Below are 8,396 nucleotides of genomic sequence, written 5' to 3'. Positions count from 1 at the left end.
CCAACAAAAGTATTACTTCTACATGTGTTTCCAAAGTAACACTTACGCACTGGTTTATAAATACTTGATTTTCCCTTTTGAAACCTCATTGAGCTTTAGCTCACCCCCAAAAACATTTAGTTCTATGCAGGGCTCGAGAAGGATAGTTACTCAAGCACAAGGATTTGGAGTACCGTGGATTATCCTTTATCTGGGTTGTGATTGATTTTCTTTGTGGAATGTAATGGTTATTTTGAAAGATTTGTGAACTTTATGGTATGATGTACTTGTGGTTGAAGTGAATGTAAATCTCATGATATTTTGAGGATTATACTTTTGTAAGAATGATTTGAATTGCGAACATAAGGATTGTACTTAAGTTATTAGTATGAAAATTTAGATGAAGTATTGGACTTGTACTTTGGTATGTTGGACTGGTGGATATATTATACTCCGTTTGAGCTTTTAAGAACCATCGATTATATTCATGCTTGAGTTTTGTAGTGAGTCCCGGCGAGAGCTGGGCAGGCGGCCCGCCAAACCCTTTGGTTCGTCTTAGGGGGAAGTGGGGTCGTCACAGGTGGGGCCGTCACATTAATACCACTTTGTCCCCCCAAACTTTGGACGATTACCCACTTCAGTCTCTAAACTTCAAAATAGGACACTTAAGTCCCTAAACTTATAAGGGAAAATGATCGGTTTCATCCTTCACATTTCACAAAAATTTTCTTTTCGTCCCTCACTTTTAAAATGAAACAATTTCGTCATTGACATTTAAAAACTAGGGTAAAATACATAAAACCCCCCTGTGGTTAAGGAAATTGACACGCAATTTCCTCATTGTTTAAAAACTCCCACATAACCTCCTTGTGCTTTGGACTAATTTGGAAAATGGACGGAAATCATCCAAATTGACGGCGTTTGAGATGCACTCGTGTATTAAGGGAGCTTCAATTTAGTATTTTGCAGTGTTTTGTCATTTTCTTTTTTTTTGTTTATTTTCCTTCTCTATTTCTTCCCTACTCGCAACCAAACTGGTCAATAACACCAAAATGGTCAACGACACTGGTGAACACCAATCATCATCAGTACCGCCACTGATCACCAGTAGCTCCACCATCACCAACAATCACCAGCAACTCTACCACCAATCATCACTGTGAGAACCCTGAAAATATATTCAAATATCATTTCGTATTTCACTTGCATTTTTAATTCATTAGTAATTTTAGCATTACTTTCACTTGGTTGCAGATAAGCATTTAAAAACACTTTTCATGTGTGAACTAATATAATTTTTCTAAGTTATGAAATTTCTTGGTTTGCTTAAACATATTATTACATTTGGATTTGGAATAATTTTATCACCTTAACATAAAACGTTAGAACGTTTAATCGCCACTACGCTAGATCAACGTTACTTGAGCTGATTAATCTTACTACCTTAGAATAAATTATTTAAAGTCCAATAATTAATTCTACTTAGTGAATAACGTTAAAAATATAAAGCCGACAAATTTTAGATAAGAATAATACAAAGTATACTAATTACGCGTGGGACGTAAATGTTTCGAGAATAGAAGCCTCGCAAGATTAGTACATCATTAGGAATTTAAATTATGTTTGGAACAATTTTTGGAGTTAAATTGCAATTAGGACTCTAAGTGGTCATTAGTAGGACAACGTGAAATGTCCAAATTACCCTCTACAATATCACACAATTACCATGCAAACCCAAACTAATATCCGGACATCATAATAACCCACCTCCCATTCGGCCAACCCGCAGCTTCACCATTCCTACACTTAATCACTTCCGACACTCAACCACCCTCAAAACCGCAGCACCACTCCACAATTCCATTTCATATCCTCTGCACACTTCCTACCCCAGATAACACTCTACCCTCACTTTGTTATCATCGCCAAAGATAGAGAGGGAGAGGCCGAGCTGCAATATCTTCCATTTCTGTTCGTGAGCTAGAGGAAGGAAAGGGGAGAGCTAGTGGAAGTCGTAGGAGCTGCTGATCATCATCATCTTCGTCAACTTCAGACCAACATCCACCAGCTGCAACCAAAATCTGCTGCGTGCGTGAGAGCCGAGAGGGAGGAAAATTTTTCAAACTTTCTGTCCGAGAACTTAGCTTGCTGTGAGGTGATTTCTGAGCTTCATTTAAACTGATTAGAGATTGATTAAGCTGTGCATTTGACGTTTGAGCAAGGATAAGTTAGAAAATTTTAATGGAATAAAAACTTGGCCACATTCAAGCCACCTGGGATGATCGATCAAACTCTGGAAATTTTTGGGTGAAAGATGTTGTTAATTGAACTCGAGAAACTAAAAAATGTTAACCAGTGGCTAAGCTTATGCATGTTGAACTTGAGCATCTAAATCCACGTATAATCCAAGGAAAATCCGGAAAAACTAAGATCAAAGCTGCTGGAAATCTGGATTATGCGAACTGCCGAGAGTTGATTTTGTAATTTTAATTAACTGGAGTAATCTGAGCATACTGTGGTGACTAACTAACTGAATCTTGGATGATTATTATGATCAGGGCCATGCATGATAATTTATATCATTGGATGATGAACTAAGGAGCTTAGAAAATTCTGTTTTGAATGAATATGATTCTGCCGAGAGAATGGTTTGGAAATGCAACTGTAATTCTATTTTTCCGTGACAATTTGAGCATTCAAGTGTAATTAGCCGGGTGAAAGCTTGATGATTAATATGGTTAGAGTCTTGCATGATAGCTTTATACATTCGGATGATGTATTAAGAAGCTTAGGAAAATTCTGTTTTGATGGAGAAAATTTCTGCCGTGACTGGTTAAGAAATGATTTGCTTAATTTGCCTAATTTTGACAAGCTGTGGCTATAATCCTAACTATCCAAGTGAAGATAAAATGCTTAAGGGCCTGCATGTTGAGTTACACGATTGGACAAGGAAACTAGGAACTTGGAAAATTATGGTTTTGTGAATTGGAATTCTTGTGAACTGAAAATTTCCGAAATCTTGAATTTTGAAATATAATTTTCAATCTGTCTTATGGTGATGATTTGAGTTGATAAAGGCGAATAGCCAGTTAACAACATGTTAATTAAAGCTTGCATGAGGTCAAGTAGCTCGGCTAACCAAGAGAATAAAATGGAAGCAGAAAATTAGTTCATGAATGATCATCCGAGACTAGTTGTTATAATTTCTGGATTTGTGTTAGATGTGTGTAATTGTAGTTTGAATTTGGAAACCTTTACTAGCTAACTACGTGTTTGCATGTCCTAATAGAGTACTAAAAATTCTGTTTTAACCAAAGAAAATTCTGTTTAGAACCATTGTTATTGCTGGAATTTCTTTGTGAAACGTTGTGAACTTGAACTTGGAATTTTTTAAGTGGTTCCTGGAATTTTTTTTTCCTTGGGATGTTAGGATCTCGAAATGCATGACAAAATGTACATGTAATCTGTGAAAGCTATTTGGCAATGAGTCATTTGATATTTTGAAAGATTTAACCAAAAACATGGATATACAACTGCTGGAAATTTTCCTTGTGATCACCAAAGTTTGAGTTAAAAATTCCAGCTTGATTGTGAAACTTTCTTTGAATTTATAATGGTTGAAAATTGTCTAGAAAATGTGGTGCTAAAATTCTACTAGAGTTGTATGGATGGTTAGACTAAAAGCCTTGTGGTTTTAAAAAGAGAAAAAGGAGCTTTTCCACATGTGATCAAGAGCTTCCAGATTTTCGGAACTTCTGACCAGTCTAGGCAAAATGCATATATCTTGGTGTAGGAAAATCCGATTGAGGTGCCGTCAGTGGCATATGAAAATAGACTCATGGGCCTTTGTTCTGTAGAAATTTTATAGTTTTCCGCCATGTATACTGCTATTCGTGACTCCTCAAAGTAGACTGCCTGGTATGAATGTCTGATTTCCTTGTGAAACTAAAGTTGGATTTGGACTGAGATTTTAGCTTACTTGTGGTTTAAATTCTTGACTAAATTGTGGTTGGGAGTGATTGATGTTGTCCAGGGCTAATGATTGATGAAGCCCTTGGCCATTGAAATGATTTTATAAAGTATTATTGAATGATGGAAGTTAATTGCTGGAATGTCTTGGGGCTTTACTTTTATTTCTATTTGCTTATGATGGGTTTGCTGAAACCAAGTGCTAATGATTGATGAAGCCTTGGTTGATCATTTTATTTTATTCAGAAATGCACTTGTTGAAATCTAGGGCTAATGATTGACGAAGCTCTAGTAATTTGCTATGTGAATATTTGTCATATTTTGATCCATAACATGATTTCAAAACGGAGTCGGAGCTGTGGAAGTCGTTTCGACCTTGCGAACTCGAGTAGCTGCGATCAAAATTTATCAAAAATATTTTCCAGCTAGTATTAAATTATAAAAACTTCATATCTAGGGTTTTGCCTAAAACTTTCCAACTCGATAAATTCCTTTAGCTCAAATTAGCCTTGATAGCTATAGTAAATAAGTTAAATAGTTTTTGGAAACTCTAAGTATTATTTTAATTCTTTTCTTTCCTTAAGCTTTGCACTTGGATAGTTAACTATAGGAAAAGTTCCAAAACACAAGCTTTACCAATTTTAGTGAAAAGCTTGGGAGACTTGCTCGGCAAGAAACCCTATTCTAGGAAAAATAGTTTCTAAGGATAATTTTTGCAAAAGCCGTAACTTTAGAGAAATGTTCAAAGTAACTTTCTAACATTATTGTTTAGAGATTTGTCAACTTATTTTAAGAAAAGGATACTAGTTACCCTTCTCTAAGGATAAAAATAAGGAACATTTCTACTACTTTTGTCAAGCTTCAATCTAAATAGATTTTTGAAATCTCTTGAGAAAGTAAACTAGTATTATATTAAATAAATTCTTATACGAATAAGTTTAAAAACTGAATGGAAACTTATAGTTCAAAATCTGGTTTTTAGGATATCGCGAGGACGCGGAATTCGATTCCCAACCTGATATCTGAACTCCACTCTTGGTGAGTGTCCCTGCCTGTTCTTTTTCTACTTGGATTAAGTGCTTTCTTGACTCGATATGTGATAAATTGCAAAATGAGTTTTTGATCCATCGAAGTGAGCAGTGTGTACTTTATCGCACTAGCCGTTCGAGTGGTGACTTGCGTGAATCATTTTTCTCGTGAATCCTTGAATCTAAAAGTAGTTACGTCGTTGGGTGAATCCCTCGGCACTTCAATCGAACTACAAAAACGTCGTTGGGTGAATCCCTCGACAAATTATTTACGGGTATATCTCGAGTATACTGCGTCCTTAGTCGACGTTCGGGCCCGGGACAGGGGTATGAATGGTGACGGGTTAGGATTAAAATGAGTGGATCTACATGGATTATAGGTAGTGAGAGTTGACGGAGGGTCAACTACGATAAATGGTGATCAAGCGAGGAAAATGGCTCCTGAGAGCCCCTGTATCCTACCTTGTGCTGTTACACGCTTTCTTAATTGTTTAACTTGTTTAAGTTATTACTCGCTGTTTGAATTACGTGACTGCATGTTTTGGGGCACCACTGAGCTTTAGCTCACCCCATGTTTATTTGTTTTCCTTACAGGATGGGAGGTTTGAAAGTACTTGAGCCGCTTATATTTCCTATGGTTGTACTTGAACTATTTGAATGTAATTTTCGGTCTGTAATGATTTCTAAGCTAAGCATTGTACTTTTCATTTTGGATTGCCACTTGAAGCTGGAAAAGTGTAATCTCTAATTCTAATACTCAATTTGTATGTTTGTATTAGTATAGTATATCCTTATCTTTTGCGAGCGTCGCTGGAAGTATTTAAGAACCGTCGATTGGCTAAGTTATATACTGATATCTCTGAAGTTAATGTGGTGGTAGAAATCGTTTTGTTTCAGAAGAATCCTTTTGTAATAGCTTAGGTTAATCATCGGAAGGTTTTGGGTTTGAATGCTTGCGTGAGTCCTGGCGAGAGTTGGGTAGACGGCCCGCCAACCCTTTGGTTCGCCTTAGGGGGAAGTGGGGTCGCCACAATCACTCCGCCGTGGTATTCCCTCCGCCGTGGGAATCTCAGGGCCAACCACTGGCAGGAGGTCGCTGACTATGTCGCTTCTAGATGCCCTATCGGCAACGCCAAAACGGTCGTTCAGTGTAGGCACAAGATAGAGAAGCTGAGGAAACATTACCGTGCCGAGATCCAACGTGCCGCCCCCTACGGCGGATCTAAGAACCACAGGTATTGCTCCGCCTGGGTCCACTTTAAATGCATGGACGCCATGTAAAAAGGTCCCAATTCCTCCGCTGTGGCGGAAGCCGATGAGGATGAAGAAGATCAGGAAGATTCACATGTTAAGCCCATTGGAGATATATATAACACCAATAGCTTGAATCATACGGGAAGTTATATCAGTAATAATAGTAGCAACCGGAGTAGTTTTCATAGGGGTATGGTGAACGGAGGCACTGGGTTTCGAGTAGGATCCCGGGAAGGGGGATTTGATGAAGTGGGTGGGCAAAACCCTAACCCTAACCCTAACGCTGGTGTAAATTATGGGTCTACTAAAGCTTTGAGAGATGGGTTTAGCGGGAGAAGTGATATCGGGAAAAGGGTTGTCGGAGGTGATGTGAAAAGGGGAGACCCGTTAGCAGAAATGGTGTCGGCCATACGGGTTCTGGGAGATGGGTTCATGAGGATGGAGAGGATGAAGATGGACATGACAAGGGAAGTGGAGGAAATGAGGATGGAGATGGAGATGGAGATGAAGAGGACTGAAATGATTCTTGAGTCGCAACAGAGGAAAACAAAAGCCCAGAACGTTCTGGCATTTCCTTGAAGAAGATGATATATTTTATAAAATTTCAAATGAGCCCCTTAGTTCTACCTTTGTTTCAAATGAAGCAAGAAAGTTTTTAAAACTTTAATTGAGCCTTGAGCTGAACTTCGATTCAGTTTGTAAATAGGGTTAATATAGGAAATTTACATCTTTTCGTCAATTTGGATGATTTCCGTCCATTTTCCAAATTAGTCCAAAGCACAAGGAGGTTATGTGGGAGTTTTTAAACAATGAGGAAGTTTCGTGTCAATTTCCTTAACCACAGGGGGGTTTTATGTATTTTACCCTAAAAACTAAAATTATTACATCCCTGAACCCAAATTTCAATCTGAATCAAACCATCAATCAACCTGATTACAAATTTTGGGGGTGTAATTGGTAGATCACTTGGTTAACTCAACTTGATATTCATGTAAAATTTAATGAACCTAAAAAGAAAAAAAAAATATAATATAAAAAAGAAAGATTGATCTTTTCTACATTATCATTGTATATACTGACGGTTTTATGTACCGCCATATCATTTTAATTTAAATTTAAACACCAAATTTTATATTTATGATACATATCTAGATTCGCAAGCGGATATACTAACGGTGCATGAAAAGATTTATAAAAAAAAAACTCTACTATTCCAAGACAAAGAATGGCCTTTTATGTTATAATTTTTATTTTTTTGGTTTAATAAATGCCATGTGAATACGATGAAGTTGACCGAATGATCTATTTTCAAAATTTATTACTGGGTTATTGGATGGTTTGATTCAGATTGAAAATTAGGTTCAGGGATGTAATAGCTTTAATTTTTAAATGTCAAGGACGAATTTGCTTCATTTTAAAAGTGAGGGACGAAAAGAATATTTTTACGAAATGTGAGGGATGAAACATGTCATTTTCCCAACTTATAAATACCTCCCACTTAAGAAAAATTGTTAACAAATCCTGAATGCCGTTGGTGGTCGAAGTGTCCCATTTTATAAGGGTTTAGGGATTTAAGTGTCCTATTTTATAAATTTAGGGACTTAAGTGGGATGTATTTATAAGTTTAGGGACTTAAGTGTCCCATTTTGAAGTTTAGGGACTGAAGTGGGTAATCGTCCAAAGTTTGGAGGGACAAAGTGGAATTAACCCGGAGTTTAACATATCTATGCCACATTTTCAAATGGCAACTTTAAGAATCTTTACTATTAGAAAAGCAAATGTCTAAACTAATCCATTTTCTTGTGGCTATGTCATTTTAGTCTTGAGACAACCAAATCATTTAACATTTTAAACTTTTCACTTATAAATTATACTAATTGTCATAAAGATTACATGTTCGTGTTTTTTTTTAATATGAAAAATAAGCATTTGACTCTAAATGTAACTTAGATTTACATTCTCACCATCGCCATGGTTTTTTTCCTTTCCTTCTATTGCTTAAAAAAATTAGAAAGGATTAAAATTGAGAATTTACCAAGAAACAAATAGCATAAAAATATATCCTTATACTATATAAGAACGAGTTTAGACAAAGACGGTTTTTGGATTTCAACCGCAAAGGTGGGGCTATTTTGGGAATATGAGAGTGTTTGAAGTGCAATTGGA

General features: G+C 36.6%; 1 pseudogene; it reads left to right on the top strand.

The window, feature by feature from the left end:
• The first annotated feature begins 5,571 nt into the window (after positions 1 to 5,571).
• On the top strand, positions 5,572 to 6,809 carry LOC113769247 (annotated as a pseudogene).
• Positions 6,810 to 8,396: the final 1,587 nt, after the last annotated feature.

Source organism: Coffea eugenioides, chromosome 4, assembly GCF_003713205.1.
Source record: "Coffea eugenioides isolate CCC68of chromosome 4, Ceug_1.0, whole genome shotgun sequence".
NCBI classification, from domain to species: domain Eukaryota; kingdom Viridiplantae; phylum Streptophyta; class Magnoliopsida; order Gentianales; family Rubiaceae; genus Coffea; species Coffea eugenioides.
Note: the sequence above shows the minus strand (reverse complement) of the source record. Positions and strands in the feature narration are given on the sequence as shown.